Raw genomic sequence first — 20,282 nt, forward strand, 5'->3', positions numbered from 1 at the left:
ACAGCCACCTGCTAAAGGACATTTGTACATGTCTTTATTTAATTAAGGTGAATGCCAGTTCATCTGCCCCCACATGCAATGTGACTGAGAATAAGTCGACCTTGATAAGGCTCCAGCCGGTGAACGGTTTGGAGGCCTGTGGCAGGCATGCGTCTTCTTCAGTGAACAAAATGTCAGTTTTGGCACCAAAATGGGACATGTTCAAAATGTTTTTACACCACACAAATTGTGTGTCATACTACACTCTACCGCCATGCATATAGCACAGTGCTTTTCAAACTTACACTTTTTAACACTTTATGCCATGGCACATTTTGTATGTATGAAAAAGAAAAAAGAAAATCCACCTAGCGCTATTCCACTAAAACATTACAAAATGTCACGCCCATGTTTAACTGTGTTCTTGTGGCTTACAAAAATGCAGTATCACTTACCTTTAGTGAGAAACCTTAGATTGTTTTGATGAACATAAAACATGTATTTGGGCTGGTACACACAGAGCTCCTGGCCAATTTCTCTCAGTCTTTTTCTGTTTTTGAGGTAATTCAGTCTCAAAAAACTGGTAGGCTGTAGTTAGATTGCAGAATTCAATTTCAAACCACTGTATTCCTGCTACAGTACAGTACAGCTATCTTAGAAACATGTGCAAAAATGTCTAGAATAGGCGACAAGGAGACAATGAGAGGATACGCACATGAGAGTGTGCCAACAAGAGCAGCGGCAATGACTCCTGAATCCTCTAATTTACTTTATTTGTGATATTTTGGGAAAATGTGCAATCCGCAATCAGATTACAAGTTCAATATCAATTTCAACTCAGTGTGTCCAGCACGAGATAGGTCAAGCCAGGACGTGTTTAGACCATGAGCAGTGGATAACAGCTGCCCTATAGTAAAAAAAAAAATCCTTCTAAAAACTCCAAAGTTTAATGCCTTTTTTAAAAGTGTAGAAAGAGAAAATTGAGATATTGTGGCTTTAGGAGCAGTTGTTTGTCTGAGCTATTTCTTGAACAACAGCTGCTGAAAGCTATGACAGCATACATCATCTCAAAAGTCCTTTCCTCATAGTTTGGTTGACTTGATTGTATTGGTGACCAGCTTGCATGGAAAATATAAATAAATAACACCGCTTTGATAGTTTCTGTCAGTCTTGTTTAAGCTGAAATTGATATCAATATACTAATTTGACTACAGGTATTTCCAAAGAGGAGTGTTCCTTTAAGCATCAGAGCTAATTAACAGTATCATGTGTTGCTATTCATAATGAGTTTTATGTGTTTTATCAAGATTATTTCTATTATATCCTTTTGACATTAATGTACCTCATGTTATTATAAATGTGACTTTACCAGTGAATCAAAGCTATGTATATTCTCTCAGGATGAAATGAACCCTTTAGTTTAACCAAACTGCATGTCTTTTCTAACCTTGGACTGTCATGTGATTAGCTTTTAATGTTTTATAATTAGTAGTACCAATGGCAAAGGAGTCAGCAGGGCAGAGGTGGGGTGGGTACGCCCTTGAGAGCAGGCCTTATGAATCAACGGCTGGCGATAAATGGACTGGATCATTACTGAATCAAGTGATCTGCAGAATAATCTATTGATTTTCTGGTCTTTCTTACTTCTTTATTATTCTGTATCACAGTATTGCAACATCAGGGGGAACCCACTGATGGATGGGATGCTTGGACCTCTGCAGTGACCGTGGGGGGTTTGCTTAAGAATCTAGTATAAATAACACATTCCAGTGTACTGGGCATAAAATATATACAATGACACAGAGATTTATGCATCATAAGGTGTGCTTCTTTTTAATTTAAAACTAACATTCTTAACTATATGCAGAGCATTAACATTTTTGGGTGAGTCATCATGTCAATGTTTGAAGTGGTAGAGAGTTGGAGGAAGACATTGGCTGAAAGCCATTGAATATGTACACTTTATAACAACATACAGCCCCAGATATTATAATAAGAGATGGGTCTGAACTGTGAACAAGTCTTACAATATTTATGAACAGACTTTTTAAGCGGAATTTATTCAACTCTAATATTTGGCAGGTGTTAAAGGCTATCCATTCATAGAAAAAAGTCAAAATGCCATTGCAAACCTTCAATCCCCTTAAAAAACACAAGGTTAAATTATTGTGCGAAATTATTCAGCCTCACCTTGAATTTGTGTGAATGGGCCATTTTTTGGGTTCAAATGTTGCACAAAAGTTTAAATAGGACGTGTTTCTGAAATGAGGATGAACATGGTAATGTGATTATAATATGACGAATCAATTAACAAACATCTTAAATGTATTGGAGTGATACCAAGCAGTAGGTCACAATCACTGAATCCTAAACCATACAAGGAAGGTAGAGATTAAAGCACTATCTACCTTGTTAGTTGACTTTGCTATCGATCCTCTCGATTCTTTATTATGTACAACAGGACACATCACAAAACTGCTAATTGGCAATAATCTGTTTGTCAATAGTTCACAAGACTGCAGAATTTAGATAAGGAAAGTTCAAGTTTAAAATACATTATCACAGCCCCACTATTCCTATGGGCTTTGCTCCTGGAATACCTTCAAGGAGTCTCATGCTCAGAATATTTTACAGTAAATTATTGATTTATGGTAGGTGGTAGGAAAGGTGAGAGAGAAGGAAAAAAGAGAGGAGGTGACATATAGGAAGGTAAACTTTAAATGGACTCTGAAAAACAGTAAATATTGGTTGATTAATTGTGAAAATGATGGACAAGTTTTAGCTTGTAATTTAAAGTTTGAAACAATGCACAAATATCAATTATGCCACTCAAATAATCATGTTAACTGCAAATGATTAATGGCTGATAATCCCAGCCAAACCATGACTGGACTTGACCCTTACTTTAACAGTGCACTAATTAACATTTTTTATGTTATGGATCATAATGGACAACAATGGATCAAATGACTATGTGTACTGTGAAAGGGGTTGCTCGTACAGAACCCACAGAACCACAGTTTGGAGTGATTCAGCTGCTAAACAGTCAGAAATTTCCCTTGGGATTTGGTGGAGACCAAAACAGAGCTAAAAGGAGAGATTGGATTCATCACATAAATTTGACTCTTAATGAATGCTAATGTTGCTACATGTCTGTTGAGTGTGAAAATAGGCAAATGGTTGCTATATATAGCTACCATAAGATAGTTTGACTTTTTGCATAGTGTATCAAAATGTAATAAAATACCTCCTAGTTAGGTTAAAAAGGCGCTACATTCCCATTACCACTGAAATATTCATGTTTATCATGTTTATGTATTTTGACTTTGTATTGTTTTATATTTCATTTCATTTTAAAATGTATGTATTTTGACTTTACATATAAAGTAGCATAGCCTATTTTGGATATCTGTGTTTTTTGTTTTGTGTAATTTTGCAAGGAGGCCTGTGTTATGTAGCCTATATATATTTTGTTATGAGGGAATGAAACCAAACCAAGTAGGCTATGTTGTGTCTCTGCTTTTGTCTTAGTCTTTTGTTTATCCAGACCAACAAAGTAAACACAAGTCGTGCCCCATTTTCTAGCTAACCTTTTATTGTGTTTCTATTAGCTAGTAAAATCTGTGTAGCCTACCACATCATTTGAACAAATAAAACTAGTTCCTAAATCAACCACTAGGCTACAACTCCCATTAGTTTAGTTAGTTATACGTTCACATTAGTTTTACGATCCACCATAGTAGCAGAAACCCATTATTAATGTTTCAGCTTTTCAGAAAGACCGATGATGAATCATTGAGGATGATGATAATGATGATGATGATGATGATGATGATGAGAAAATCCAGGTGCTCGTGGAGCAGAGGCTAGCTAGCCTAGGGAAGAGGCGGGGCTTCTTGTGGGCAGCCTGAAATTCGCAACGACCTTATGCGGCGGAGTAACACTAACGGATTGACTGGTGGAGAAAGTGAAGATTTAGCAGATCAAAGATACAGATTTATTCTCTCAAAACAGAGCAAAATCGTCGGGAAATTATGGGCTTTAGTTACAAACAGCGGTATGAAAGACGAGTCAATTTGGATGCCCAATAATAACTTTAAGGACTGTAAACTAGCTGAGGCAGTTTGTAAGCTAACATGTTAACGTTAGCTAGCTACAACAACTTGAAAGGGAAGGCGTTTGTGTTTTTTTGTCCTATATAGTGCTGACAAATCAGTAACGTTAAATGCTGCTATGTGTCATTGGTGATATATTGAAAAACATAGCGTTGCTTAGCTTATTTGAAAACACAATAAATTAAACAATACATTAAAAAAGATAAAGGAGTTAACTTTTTTGACAAGCTGTCAGCTGAGACGGAGACCACCACTAAACTCCAGTCCAGGTTTTTCAAGCAACACCTGCTAACCGAGAAATTCAATTAAGGGCTCCTCTTCCCACTTGAAGCCGGTCTCCAGGGCAGATCTTCCGGGCGACTCGCCTTATAAGAAATTAGAAAATGCTACAATAAAACCCGAAAAACTGAAAAAAATGTGGCAACTTTATTAATGAAAGCTCTTATATGCTATCCACCGTAAACACACACGCCCCTTTAGTTGGAAGTCACCGACAGACAGCGAAGTACCTCAGGTAAGAGTTTTCATTTTCCTCTCAACTACTGTACATGCTCATTTAATTTCCAAACATGTTCTCTGCAGAAAGCGACATCAAAAGTGTTCCTCGCTGCAGTAGTGACACTGAAAACGAGCATTATTAAGCAGTTACAAACAGTTAAGAAACGAAACTAAAGGATATAGACTTGAGGAAGGTAAACACGGTGTGACTCCCAGCCTCGATGCAGCGGCAGCAGAAACGCCGACAGCGGTAGCAGGTCTGGAGCGACAGCAGTCAGTGAGCCTACTGTGCCTTTGAAAATGTCGGCGAGAGGACCAGCATTTCCTAAAACTTTGTTAATTCACACAACGGTCAAATTAAATGCCGTCAAAGACCGGATGGAAACTGCAGGCGACCAAGCGCCAGTCCCGTTGCAAAGTTAAGACAGATAGGTGCAACTTTTTCCCTCAGTTCCTTCGTACTTTCAGTTAAAACGAGCTCAAAATATACTCCCATTCCCCAAATATAAAGCATAAAAGAGACGTGAAAACCGGACTGATATGAAGTAGCATATTTTATTATTTATTCAGCAGCTGACACCTAATATATATACCTATAGGTTATTACTGTCCGCTGACACTTCTCCGAAAGCGACACAAATGAACGACTTTTGATTGCGACATCAGTGCAAAGTGCCGGTTTTTGCAAAAAAACTTACTGAAACTCATTTGGTTGCCCCTAAACAGGTAGTATCATTTACCGTAAATAGAGGAACTACTATAAATGCAATCAATATTTAAAGCCTGAAATGCGGAAGTTGTGCTGTTGAAGGTTGTCTGTAAATTACTTTTGAAAATATATTTTTCTTTATCTTGCATGTGCACTAGGTTAAACGGGGCTGTCAGATCGTAGCCAAAAGTGTAACCTGCTAAATGCATGACTTCATCACAATTTCGTTACTAATTATTTGGAATTTCAACAGGCTATTGTACATAAATACCATAAATAAACACCAACATAAATATCACATAATTATTACCGCTGTAATATGTAATTATTGGCAGGTTATACTGTACGCCTCTCTGACACCACACCGACTCACACACAAAAACTGTATTTGATATGGTAAATAAGATTTTCTTTAAGGCAGGGTTTCTGAGTTCCACCTACAGTAGAACAAACAATCTGAAAACACTCTATGTATCCTGCATGTTTGGTAGTTGTGATCTCAACAAAACACCACTTTGATGTGAGATTTAATTTAACATGCTTTTGTAAAAGGTCACTGTTAGTTCCATTGTACATTTATAGATGTGTGTGTTGTTTGCTTGCCTCTGTTTTTGTTATTATTCTCAGGGATGAAGATGAGGACAGGAATAGATCACTGGCACTTTAAACCCGGAGTTCTCATATTCTCGCCGGATCTTTCTCCTTTGCTAATTATTGTGTTGTTTTCAGAGCAAATATGTCATATCCATGGCGACCAGGCAGGTTTATTGTCTCTCCCGTGCAATAGCTCACAAAAGTAATTAATTATCCTTTTTTCCCCCTCTCCTGTCTTTGGTTAAACAGATCATTCATGGAAAGCCATCTTCTATATTAAAAATGCCACTGCTAGTACAACACAAGGTAAACATGAAGTTTTTTTCTTCCGTTTACAGTTTGGATGTCCCGTTTTGTGCATTTATTTTTTGTCTCACAAATCAGTTGTAGATTAAATAAATATATAATGTAAAAAGATGCATTATGCGCTCACTACAGTGTGTGCTTTTGAGGTATTTTCCATAATACCCTCATAATGCAGCAGCTGTGCAGCCTAACTGTTTCAGATGTATTCATGAATGCAAAGCAAGCACACACTTGACACTTAAACAAGCAAGCTTAAAAACACATGTTTAGACATGAAATCAGCGTGCATTTTTTGTGATTTAAATAGCAAGCATTAGCCAGACTAAAGATACATTTTCTAAAGTGGTGTCTCTTATTTTATGAGGGCACCAAAAATAATGACCAACAGCAGGTGACACTACAGGGTACAATAGTTCATCACAGTGCATTGCAGGGGTATTGTACATGCACTTTCATACAGTTTGTCCAAAGAGAGCTGTAAAGTGATCAGTTGAAGCAGTTTCCAGCTCTTCATCCTGTGTGCTCCCTCAGTGCAACTCTGGAATGTGACGCCATGTGTCTGCTGTCCAATGGTCCATCTCTAGCTGGACACCAGCCAGCCTTCACTGTCAGACTGGAGGTACAGGTTCTCATCTCTCTTCGGCATTGATGAGACAGTGCAATATCCATCTGTCAAACAGAATGCCCTTCTTTCTCTACCTCTCTTTCGCTCGCTCTCTGCCTTCCTTCTTTCATAATTTTTCATCGTCACTATAGGTGAAAGTAGTGCCCGGTAAATCTCCTGAGCTGGGAAAGCAGAGATGCTTATTGTCCATTTGTGCTGTTTTAATTGCGATTTGGTTTGTTTGTGTAGTTCAGTGTTTATGGATGTGGTCCTCTATGCCTTTTGATTGGGTCTCTTTCTCTCGCTCTCTTTCTAAAATGGCACTTGAATTGTTGCCTGTAGTGCTGTGCTCCTGGTTCATCCTACTATTTGAGAATCTCATTGGTTAATCAGTGTGCGATGCCTCCAACATTCTTATTTCCTGCAGCCCTATCAGTCAGTGAAATGCCTCATGTCTCATAAGTACCCATCTGCATCTGTCAAGGGGTGTGTAGAATTAAACCCATGTGTATTCCTTTTCTATTCGACCTTGGCTGTGGACCTCAGGTCTTTGATGTCAAATAAGCATCGGTAATCCCAGGCGGCATTTGACAGGCTTCAGGAGCCATTACTTTTGTTTCCCAGCACATAAGCTTTATCAATTGCCCTCAGTGTAATGATTTTGTATACAAATTCACACTACCACAACCATAGTGTTTGCCTTGTAAAAATATACTGCCTTCAACACGTACAGCACAAATAGCACACATGTTTTTTTAATCATCATCATTGTTTTTATTTTAGTGCTAAGGAAATGTCCTTTTTGCATGCTTGATCAGCCAGTAGAGAAATCCAATATAATGGAGGTTCAAGGTGAATTGCATCCCGTGCATTTCCCCCTTTCGACTGAAGGAATATTCCAGAGCAAAATAAACAAATCACACAGACAACAGTAATATAGGGTTGATTTTGAAGGCATGAAATAAGTATCGATTAAATCCTGCAGTTCATAGATGAAAATGGCCTTTTTGGTAATTTGTCCTGGGTCCTTTCAATACGATGGAGAAAGATAGAGAGGCATGGGCTGGGGGAGAGAGAGAGACTGCAGAAAAGATGGAGAGGAAGAATTGAAAGAGGAATAAGACGAGTGAAGAGCGAGAAAGACAGAGAAGTGCTTTTACAGAGTTGAGAAAGGGACATGCCGCCCCTTTCCGAGCTCATTATCATTCTTAATAAGTCTTAAGGAAAGAAGGAGCATTGAGTGTAAATGCACGGTAATCCTTCGACTGGCCAAGGTTAGTAGGGACGTCAGCACATGCGCACCGTTCCCAGCTGGCCACTTTGGGACAGGGAGGGGACCAGAGGAGGACAGTTAGTATAGATGTTCAAGGAGAAAGTGAGGACGTTTAGACACTGTGTAAAGGTTAGGCCCTTTCCCCCCCAGCCTGTAGCTTTTCAGTGCCTGCACCACCTGGCATTTAATGAGTAAACAGTTCTGCAGACTAAAAGCAGCCGTATTTACCATAAGAAACAGTGAAGGCTCTAATAATTCAGAAGCAGAACTTTCACTTTGGCATCATTCACCACAAGGGATTCAATCTTGTACTCAAAGTAACTGTTGGCTGCAGTGCATACCTAATTCACTGTTCTTTGGGTGTGGTCCAAAAACAAGCATTAAGATGAATTGGATGAACTGGTGACCAATTAACTCATTTGACAAATTGCCAGCCACTTGTAGTGGTTGTTCAACCATGTTGCTTGAATGGAAATCCAATGCAGTATATATTTATATACTAAACTGAGCTTACAGTCCAGTGTTGTGTCACCCTATGCGTTCTACAGCGTTAGTAATATTACGTATTCCTGTTCATTAATCAAATGAGATGTGAGACATGTCTAGCACATTAATCTTAGTCAACAGTCTAGTCCACAGTAAAACCACAGCAGAAGGGGATTTTTATTCTTCCAGTAATTGGTACAGTGAGGGGTTTTGCTGTCACATTGTCTTATAAGGGGTCAATTTTAAGCCATGTTTTATAATGTACACATTGCAGGCTAAGCACCTATGATACTTGAGTGTAAAACTGTTTTATGAATTATATAAGTATGTATCTCATAGTAAAGACACCATCTCTGTCGACTACTACCAATGTGATAAAAGTTCTGCCATGTTCACAAGTATATAGAAAAAATAATTAATTTTTCTCAGCACTATTAACTCCTCAATATAACTCTTCAAGAAGTTTTTGCTCTTTTAGGGTCGGAATTCCATGATTTGATTAATATTCTGATTATTGGTGTTACAATTTGATTCAGAATCGATTCTCGATTTCAAAATTGATTCTCGATTCAATAAATGTAAAAAAGTCCTTTTTCTGGCTTTCACTCCAGTGCACTGTCAGGGTTGTCCTGCATAGAGAATGTTTTGGCGTCCCCCAAAGAGGTTTATAGCCAGCGTCAAAGGAAAATCACGTGCGCCAAAACGCAGCCAGCCTCCCTCTCATCCACAGATGATATTTTACACATGCGGCTGGCAATGATAAGCTAGCTAAGCTGCATTGTTTTGACTGGATCTGAAAGCTCTGCTGTGAAGCTAGCGCTTATGGGATCTCCGTTTGCAGAGTCAGGCTGTACCGGACTCTCCAGGTGACCATGCTGCTCTGGGGAAGCCGCTGCTGACGGGCGCGGAGCTCTCAGCCTTCCACCGGTGCTCCGATTGCTATCTGTCCACGCGGCGGGCTCTGCTGCCATCTGATGGCATCAGTATTAAATTGAGAAAGTTTCATTACCGGTTAAAAACATCTCGACTTTGCGTTAAATAGTATTCCAGTTCCGTGTTTTCGTACAGTTGGTTTTAACACCTGATGCGAACCGTACGGGAGTACGCATGATAACCAGTTGCGACCGCTTTATAGGCACTGACCTGACTCCCTGAAAAGCTGCAGAGGCGGCTTCGTCCCGCTGCAGAGAGACTCTACTGCGCCCCGTTCACGTTCAACAGCGGCGGTTAAAATACAACGAATCGGCAGTTCACATGCATGCCGAACTGTGGTGGTCCGTTACACTACTGTATGTTCAACTTCACTAATAATTTATTGATCAATTGAATATTTTTTAAAATAGAAAACATTACACTTCATAATTATTTGTGCTCCTTTGGGAAAAAAGTTACCCAAGTCCTGTTCATATTAATTCTAACATTAGAAACATTAGTTTCACATGATCAAAATGTTTTCCCCAAAGTTTTCTTCCCACCCCAAACAATATAAAATGTGGGGACAAGGATGAATGTTTGCCATTTGTTGCAATAAAAGTAGTCGCAATTTAAGATAATCTTAGCACAGAGTACAGGCTATTTATATCTTCAGTCTAAACTGTAGTTTCTTACTCAAATATTTTCACCTTCTGGAAAAGTTGTCTTCGAGCCACTTCAACATGTTACCAGACAATCTTTATTTTACCACAGATAGTTTGGTTGTTCAAAAATCAGACGTAGTTTTAAAATTTTTGGATCCATCGACCATAAAAGTTGCCTTGTCTCCAACTTGATACTGCCGGTGTATTTGAATTTTTATGATGATGATGTGGATCCTCTTAGGAATAGGTTTGCTTTATTGTCTGAGAATTGGACAACAGTCAAAGAGGCAAATACAATTGGAGCTGATGGTGTAGAATGGGGGTCTTGCTCAGTGTAATGCCATCTCTGTTACTTTCAGTCATGTAAGGATGATTTACCCAGAGACGTTCTCAGACCTTTGCTCATGAACCTGCACTATTTTGTTCTATTTTTTATTATTTATTTATTATCTATCTTTTTTTTTGCCAAACATTAAGGAGTGAAACATGTCAGCCTCTTTTGATTGCTGTAGTGTCAGTTGTTCTGTTTTAGTGTATCTTGAGTTTAGAGGCTGCACTTAACTCTGACTGTGCTGAAAACATTGCCATGTTACACATTGAGGCTGTTTTTAGGAACATCTCTTCTTCACCATTCTCCTCATCTGACAATCTGCTCCATTACTGCTCCCCCCCCCCAACTACCAACCCTCCAACCCCCTCCAGGGAGCCTTGGGAAGCAGAGAGCCATCACCATGGTGATCTGAACACAGATCCCCCATACACCGGTCCATTGTGACTGGCATGCGTTGAGGTGAGAGGGAACAAAATGTCACAGCAACAGGTTTTTTGTGTTTTTGTTTTTGCCTCAATTCTCGGTGGGATTGTGTTCAGATCCATGCGCTCAATTACACTGGAGGGACTGCTGGAGAGATTGTGGGAGTTAGGGAAACAAGTTGATTGGAGAAATGAATACAGTGACAATGAAATGGACCGTTAACTACTAATCGTATTTTCCTTTTTTTCTGTGGTCGGTGTTTAGCATCATGGCAAAAACACAAGTGTCATGAGGGAGAGGCATTGTTATTATCTAATTGAAAGTGTGCAAATTCTCCAAATAGGCATAGCTCAAAGTTAAACAAACAATTTTATTAATTTAAAGGATATTCTATTCTATACTGTTTTCAGGTTCATACTTGTATTTTGTGTTTCTACTAGAACATGTTTACATACGGCCCATGGCTGCTGCACCTGTATTCACCCTCTGTCTGAGATGCTCTGTCTGAGCGCCTGTCTCTTTAGGCCCCCTCCCAAAAATGCCCAGTCTGCTCTGATTGGTCAGCGTTTCCGTATCTCATGAGTCCATGCGTCTGTGCTCTGCTGTCGCTGCCTCTGTACAGTCTGTTGCAGGTGGAGACCAACTGCAGGAGTATATAGCGACTTTATACTGTGAAAAATAAACCAATAAAGCCTTCTTAAAGCCTCTGAACACCCACGCAGGTGTTTTCAGATATTCTGGCTGATTTGACTCTGCTCAGGTTGAAGGTGGGCCTGAGCTTTGATGGGAACTTATTAGGTCACACATTCTTTCTACCAGTAAGAATTATACAGCTGCAGTGTTGGGGAGTAACGCAATACATGTACCGGTGTTACGTATTCAGAATACAAATTATGAGTAACTGTATTCCGTTACAGTAAAATTTAAATAGTTGGTATTTAGAATACAGTTACATTGTTGAAATCAATGGATTACATGATGATACTTCTCTGTTTCACAAGTTTATTCACTCTCTAAATAAATTAAGGCAACTCCATGCATTTCCCAGAAGCCCCAATATGAAAATGAAAAAAAACTATATTTGCGTGATCAGTCACAATGGAGTCGGAAGAGGAGCAGCAGGAGCTAGAGGTAGAGATGGAACTGGAACCGGCACAACAGAGCGAGCCAGGGCAGGAATGCATTTCTATCTTGGAAATTCAAACAGCATTTCACATTAAAGAAAGAGAAGGAAGAACGAAATATAACTGTGCAGTGCAACCTCTGCTTGCCAGCAACCAACCTCCTTTCAGCGTCCAAAGACTCCACCTCCAACCTGAAGAAGCATCTTAAAGGCCCAGTGTGTAACGTGTTTAGTTGTTCATTATCAAAATTGGTGTTGCCCGTTCACAAACTTCTCCTTTTTCATGAATATTTACCTCCACCATCAATTCGAAGTATTCCTTTTGGCTTGAAATTTTACATTTGCATTTGCATATTCATGTGCCATCTTGAAATACGTTAGCCGGTAAGAGACATACAGGACATACTGCTCCGCCTTTCACGTTTTCGCTGTCGCATGATAAACTCACAGGTGCTGCTAATGCTGCTAATGGGTATCGTAGCATCCCGGCCCCGGCAAGTTTGAAGAAGGAAACATGCAGGACCAGACGTATTCAAAATCAAAATTTCAGGAACAGGAGTCTTCTTCTTCACCCAGAAAAAGAAAAAGGATATTGAAAAGCAGAGCAAGAGACCGGCTTTTTGAAGCGTGAAGGCTACCATAGCTGTGGTGCGAGATGGTTGATTGCGATATATGATCTCAACGCTAGATGGGAGAAATTCCTACACATTGGACCTTTTAAAGTAAGTTTTTTTTTATTAGCCAGGGGTAGTCGTCTGCTGTAGTTTTACTTGCTATTTTATAGTTGTATCAGGTAGCTACCTGCTTAGTTGACGTGCAACTTTACATTCTCCTATGTGCTGATTTACTAGCCCCAGAGCCGTTGAAAGACTGACTAGCCCTGTTTGACATGCTAGCTAACGTTAGCTAAAACTACTCGTGGTAGTTAAGACTGCGGTTAGATTTTTGTAGTAGGCAGTCCGGGACTACAAATTCAAAAATCTATCTGCTTGTTCAGGTACTTGTTAGTAACGCTACTGTGGAAGCTTTTATATGTTTAAATGCTTCCACATGGTTTTAGTTGCATGTATGCATGCTCCTGTTGTTATAGCATTCTCATACCACTTTGCTAGCAAAATGTGTTCAGGATAGTGCTAGTCTAATCTAGCGTAATTCCAGTGCTTCTAATGAATGATGAACGGACCTAGGGCGCATTCCTACACTTATAAAATGCAATTCAATGTGGAAGTAATCCAAGTATTCAGAATACGTTACTCAGATTGAGTAATGTATCAGAATACATTACAAATGACATTTTTGGGCATGTATTCTGTAATGAAATACATTTTGAAAGTATCTTCTCAGTACCTTCCCAACACTGTACAGCTGTCATTTGTCCTTCCCTAACAGGTGCAACAGCACTAACGGGACTCATGAAGTTGTCAGTCAATCAGTCTTACCACACTCACACAGTCCTGGAAGAGGCCTAATCAGCCACATTAACTGAAAGCACCTGTATGGGTGTTCAGGGCCTTAAACAAAATACTTCACAACCGGACATGTTCCAGCAGGATTGTAATCCGAAAAATGGGATTACAGCTTTCCCTGGTATTAGCAGGGGATTGTAATGGAATATAGCAGCACTTTTATAATGTCAGAAATCGCCAATTAATAGGGATGGGGATCGTTTATTGATATTGATACCATTTTCGAGACTACTTAACGATCTGAGTCTTTATCGATACCATTATTGATACTTTTCTATTATTTGGTGAAAAGTTGAGATGATAAATTCTTAATCTTAACAGAACTAGGGGTGCAACGGATCACAAAACTCATGTTTCAGATGACGGTTTTGAGTCACGGATCAGCAGAAAAAGGGGGGGGAGGGGATTTAAATGATTTGTTAAAAATGTAATAACAATAACTTTTAACAATAACTTCTTTCACTAGTAGATTGCTGTTAAACGACAAAACAGATGAGAAAAGAATATTTTACAATAATGCATCACGAGTTTTACCAGTTTTAAGTAAACGCAACATTTAGTCCCGTCTGTTGTTTTTCAGACAACAGCAGTAACCAGTGCTAGTTTGTGTCTTTTAGCTCATAGCTTAAGCGGCAGACTGTTGTACGTTGCGCTCTTTGAATCCTTTACAGTGAAATATAGTCACACTTTTACACCGTTTAGCTGTCAGCACTGTAACCATGTTTAATCCAGTTACTTGCTAACGGTAGGCTAACATCAACGTTACCTGCTACCAAGTGTACAGTTATGCCGCGTTCTATTTACCTCGGAACTCGGTTTTAACGAGGTCAAAGTTGGAAACACGCCCCCTGACCTCGGATTTACGAGCTCGGGACTTGGACAACCTTGCAGTAGCCCGAGTTAAAAATCCAACATGGCTGCCCCCTGTATCAACAGTTGTGAAAGCTGCAGTAACATAAAGTTATAAGCACTTCTGTCTTATTTGTGTCACTAAATCAGTCGTTCACACAGGCATGTCCAACTTATGTCTGTGGACATGTTGTTACGCTGTTTGCATGCACAAAAAACGGCATAATGCGTTATCAACTGGTATTGCTAACAATAGCTAACCGGGCTAGAGCTAATGAAAACAATGAAAATCCGACTTTTAAATAGAACGCATTCAACTCAGGTATGACGTCATTCCCAGTTCCGGCTTCCGCGTTCCAAGGTAAATAGAACGCGGCATTAGTGTTTAACTAGCATCCCATGCAGCGATGTTTCTGTTGCCTCTAAAGTTTCAGAGCATCAGAGGGTAGCGCAGACATTTAAGTGGCAACAAAATCTATTCCGTCCGGTAGACAGGCCTACCGGTCCTTTTGGCATCTGTACCATATTAGCACTGGATTTTAACATCCGCCGTTCACGTGAATAGAAAATTGCATTGCCTCTATCTTTTCCATTTTTAGACATAACGTTCTATGATCCACTAGTCTTGATAGCAGTATCGATAAGCTCGGACCTTATTGATTTTCGAGTTTTGAGAATTTTGGAACCAGGTCCTAATAGAACCGGGTCTTGAGACCCACCCCTACCCATTAAGGCTTCTAAACCAATACTACACAGCAACTGTGTAGTGGCAGGGTATGTAACGTAAACACTGCAAAGCGTGCCTTCCTGGAGCAAATTACCATATATTGATAGTTTTCAGTCATGTGACTGGCGCAGAGACCTGAAGGGCAAAACACACTGGGAACTCCATAGACCTACCACACAAGCCTGTCAAATCTTTATCTTTTACAACCCAGTGTTTAGATTTCCTCTCAAAAGAGAAAAACCCCCAAAGATATATAAACTGCAAGTCTTATGCACGTGTGGCCCATATACAGCATCCACTGCAGTATTTTAATCGTTTAAAGTTGTAGTCTGCTTGCTTCACTGCGAAAATCACGACTCCCCGATAGCCTCGGTCAGTAAGCTGCGTTAGCACTGTTGACCGTGTTAGCACGGTTAGCCGTGTTAGCTAGCCGCTGCCTCCCCGGCTCTATCATCTCCACGGCTGTACATGTCCCCACACGGCTCTCATCTTCATGGATGTATTAGCTCTTAGCTCATTTTAGACTAAACTGCTATCAGTGTGGACTGGAGCATGTGAAGCATGGTTTGACATAAGCAATGGCCCAATGGCCCGGGGCCAGTAAAACAGTATGTCAGGCAAGTTGATTAGCTAGTCGGTCCAGTGATATTGTTTGTGCCAGTCAAAGTCACGAGTCATTTCTGTTATGATCAAAGAGTTAAAAAGCAGACAGCGTGGGAGAGCTTGACCGTAGTCATTGGATGCATGGGTGGTCAGTTTCAGTGTCAGTGTTGTCTGCTAGTGTGGCAAGTGTAATTGTAGAAATTCACAATATCATCCTCTCTGGATTCTTGTTCTGAGATGGGATTCTGTAAAAACACAGCCCAGACTTGTCTCGCTGACATTTTGGATACAGTGTGGTAAAAGCAGTGGAGGGCAGCTTCGTTTTGCCCTCCAGGTGGGCGTTCCCATAGTGCCGTGATGTCATGTGAAAACTATGAATAGAAACCCGGCTTGGTATGACATAATAAAGAGCCAAGAGTAGAAAAAACTCTTGAAAACCGGAGCATTCAGAACATTGGGAAATCTAAGGTTTTGGCTCACAAGGATTTCTTTTAAATATGTTTACCTCATTATTTAAAGCTTTGGTGATGTGTAATATGAATATCCAACATTGTAACATTATAGATATGACAAAAAATACAGAATAGCATAATAGTTCTCTTTTAATGTTCTTCTAGACTTTGACTTTGAATTACACAATATTAATTCAATCAGTATCAGAGTTATAATAACGTTTATGCCTGAAATTGTATACAGTATGGCAGTATGCTTAACAAATTGATACATTCTATGTAAAAAAAAAACCAAAAAACAACAACCCTTCTCTGTGTCCACATATAACTCTGCCGTCTCAGTAAAGATACTCTTTCTAACTGGAGACTTGTTCAGTGCTTCACTTTACTTCTGCCATTGTGGCTTGCGATTAGCTTATGGTAATGCCCTTTGAACTCTCAGTTTATAATGACCTTTGACCTGTCTTGATCCAGGCAACATGCTATTGGTTACAGGCCTTGGAGAGGGAAGGGGGCTTATAGATAATGTGACATTGAAGAGGTGGAGCAGATTTTGCCCCTAACCCTTAAGAAGATGTGGGCTGTGTCATATGACAGGTCCAGCGTTGCCCTCAGTCCCAGAGGTTGGGAGGGAGGGTTAACCTGTGCCAGAGGGTACAAGGGTGGCTTTAAACACACAACCCTAACGTCTGGCATAATGTCTGGGCCTCCTGGCCTCTGCTCTGTGTAGAATATCACCACATAGCTCCTATGATATCAAGTATTAAAGTGATTGTCTTATCTCAGTTTTCTTTCTATAAATCATATACAATTTCTTTTGGTTTCGCAGTTAGTTATGCAGTGTGTATACTGCATACATATGAGTTAACTCCCACAAAAACTTGTTTCATTATGCAAGAACCAGAAGTCTCATTAATATTTGTTAATATGTAGCTATACCAGTCAGGTCTTTTCGTGCCAAGTCTGTAAGAGTCTGCCATCTCCGTTCCCTGAGCAGATGCAAAGGTGTAGTTCCTGAGAGATTCTTTTATGTTTCGAGGCCTCTCCTTGCTCCTTTGACTGCGACCTCAACCACAACACAGCTCTGTCTCAATCAGCTCTTTGCTGTAATCCTACTTCAGAATTCCTCTTGGCTAAGAGAGTAAATACATTTTTCAGCATTTATTAGAATACAGCTTGCCAGAAGGGACTCTCTCCTCTCCTATAGCTTTTCCAGTAATTAGCAAATTGATTAGGAGAGCTTCAACACACCTCCTTGGCTCTTATCTCCCCATTCTAGGACAATATTGCTGTGCCATGGGACAGCGTAAATATTTTAAGGGAAACCCTCAGTGAATCTCATTAAATGGCTATGGGGCAGAGCAGCTGTCTCCTGCTGAAGGTCCCAGCCAATTTTCTAAACTATGATTAAAGAAAAGTTTTGGATTATTTAAACATGCCATGTCCTTTGGGTTTTTTCAGTGCCACTGAAGACCTCTGTGATTCCCCCACCTGTCCGTGCCAGGACTACTCCTCTCCCTCTGGATCTATTAGTTTGAAATCATTTGGGTGGTGACTCTTTGAAAGTGGTGGTCATTCTGGGATGCCATGTTCAAAATGCAACAAAGACATCTCTTTTATGCACAAATGCTAATTAAAATTTTTACCCCCATCCGCAAGCTGCAGAGGGAGAGACTTTTTGGCAGATAATCAAATGGCATTTTAAATGGAGCTGTTTAAAGATGAGGTCTGCTCACAGGAAGACACAGTGGCACAAATTAAGCTTGAATAAGCTGCTATGTGCATAGAGGAACAATAAGACAAAATTCACATCACAATAGGAAGATGCATTTATGTAAATGGCCAACATGCAATGTTTGATTTATGTTTTTTTTTTTTTATTAGTTAAAAGGAACTCAGTTACACAGTGAAATTTGTTTTCTCCAAATGGATGCATGCAGGAGTTCTATTTTTTAGGGGTTCAAGCCCGAGGGGGCTGGGAGCCCGCGTATGCAAAACAACGCGGATCCCAGTAACAGCGGTGCTGGAAACCCTATTGTAATCGCATTTAATCTACTTCTTTTTGTTATTTTTCTGTTGCTAAAAGTGTCGCTGCAGCCTAAACCGTGCATAGTGGGGCGGTGCAATTTTCAGGACTAGTCCAGAATCCTGCAGGGACCTTAGGCACAAAAAAAAGACAAACTTCTGCCACTAGATGGCGCTACAATAATAAAAATGAGCTTTGCTCTATAACTCCCATACCGTACACCGCACATTAAAAGACCTTAAATCCACTTGTTAATTCAGCTATATTCGTTCGGCTCCTGATATAGGCCACGCCCATCTCTGCCTGGACTTTTCTCCCTGCAAAATCATGATAAATGCGAAACCTACTTTTTCGAACTCCTATACTAGGCTGTGCGTCCGATCTGCACGAAACTTGGCATATAGGATCTCCAGAAAGACCTGACAAAAAGCTATCAAAAGAATTTTTTTGGTTAAAAAACGTCCAAATTAGGTACTAACAAATTATTGTAGCTAGCAACCAAACAGGAACTTATCTTGTCCAAAGTAAATGTTATCAACGCGAAACTTGAGATTCTTATATATTTCATTAAGGGCTCATGCCATTCTCACGGAATTTGGAGGGTCTAGGGCCACTCCTGAGGCCACGCCCACAATGGTGTGTTGATTGGTCGAAATGGGCGTGGCCTATTACATCCCAAAAAATGCTTTGGTGCTTTTAGAATGGATCTATAAAATGAATGTAAATGGGAAGCTTGCATTTTCGTATTACTACAGACCTTGCAGCTCGGGTGCGTCAGGGGCAACTTGCGCCAGGGAGGCTTGGACCCCATCATAACTGTTTGCACTTCTAGTCTTTTAATTATGATTTGGCATTTTTTCATTATCTGTCCTTACAATTTGACCAATTGAGGCAAAATGCTAATAAGACATGATTTGTTAACTGTTGTGGTTCCTTGGAAACGTTTTGTTCTTAATTTAAAATTTTCAGTCTGACAGAAATGGCAAACTGTGTGGATAATGTTGTCAACAGCTATGTTTGTCTACAAAATTCTGTGCTTAGAAGCTGTCCCCCCACATTTGGCATACATCATTAAGTTCTTCGTGGCCCATCAAATTGTTTATTCATACAGCATTCCAGTACATATTAGTGACATCTCGTTAGCAAAAAACAGAAAACTGACACAATAAATTTGGGAAACGGGCCTGAATTGTTTATTCCTAAGAATAAGTAGAAAGTGTGATTCTCATGAAATGATAGAACTGGATCAACATGTAGCTCCCAAAGCCTCTTTTATCCTCTCTCTTTGTGTCCCTGAAAAACTGAAAGCACCAAATGATCTGTTTAGTTTTCAACACCATTCTTACTCGGGCCACATTTCCTGTAAAGTTCAACATTCATCACAAGACCAATACAGCCATCAGAACTGCTTCATATCCATAAAACCCCATTATGGACAGCACAACAAGTGATGCTTGACTTGTAAGTTTAAATGGTTCTTAATTGGCTGTGATTTGCTGGCTGTACAGCAGTGACTGAAAGTGGCATAATGATCCTCCTCGGATGATACATTACTTTTCTGGCAACTTAATGCACCTTAACGCTACATGTATCTGTCCTCTGTGTTGCCTTCATCTCAGTATCATAGACTGACATAACAATGGTTTTGACCTGAACACTACAGGTTGCACTTGAGTAGATGTAATGTTGACCTCCTCCACCTTCTCTACAGATACCCACATTCAGAGATAGTCCCTTGAGATCGTTTACAGTGATCCCCCAAGGCAGTTTCTCTGTTTTCACTTTAGATTTGTGGTTAAAAGCAACTGAATACATTTAGAGAACTATGAAGCACCGCAGCAGCTCTGCCTTACAGTATTAGATGCTCATTATTTAGGCATTTATCAGCACACTAGGCCAGGAAAATAAACTTCAAGTAGATCATTTTTGATTTGTGATTTCATTAGATTACCCTTAATAAAGTTTTACTGACCATATTTTGATGGAACATTATCTTTAAATCCTTCAAACTGCCTTTTTATGTTGAATAGTTTCAGTTATTAGATGAATAATTCTATTGAATAACCATTGAAATTGTACAAACAGAGACAATAATCAGTGTATTTTAATTGTCTGAGCATTGTAGTATTCTAACTTCCATT

General features: G+C 39.7%; 1 protein-coding gene across 1 annotated transcript in view; it reads left to right on the forward strand.

Annotated features, from left to right (window-relative positions):
* The first annotated feature begins 4,381 nt into the window (after positions 1-4,381).
* casz1 (castor zinc finger 1) overlaps positions 4,382-20,282 on the forward strand; it is a 189,320-nt gene continuing 173,419 nt past the window's right edge. Inside the window, exons 1-2 of the mRNA XM_036008580.1 lie at positions 4,382-4,608; positions 6,145-6,201. The gene's annotated coding sequence lies outside the window, so the exon portion shown is untranslated. The remainder of the gene's footprint in view (positions 4,609-6,144; positions 6,202-20,282) is intronic.

This window comes from Sander lucioperca, chromosome 12, assembly GCF_008315115.2.
Source record: "Sander lucioperca isolate FBNREF2018 chromosome 12, SLUC_FBN_1.2, whole genome shotgun sequence".
Lineage (NCBI taxonomy): Eukaryota > Metazoa > Chordata > Actinopteri > Perciformes > Percidae > Sander > Sander lucioperca.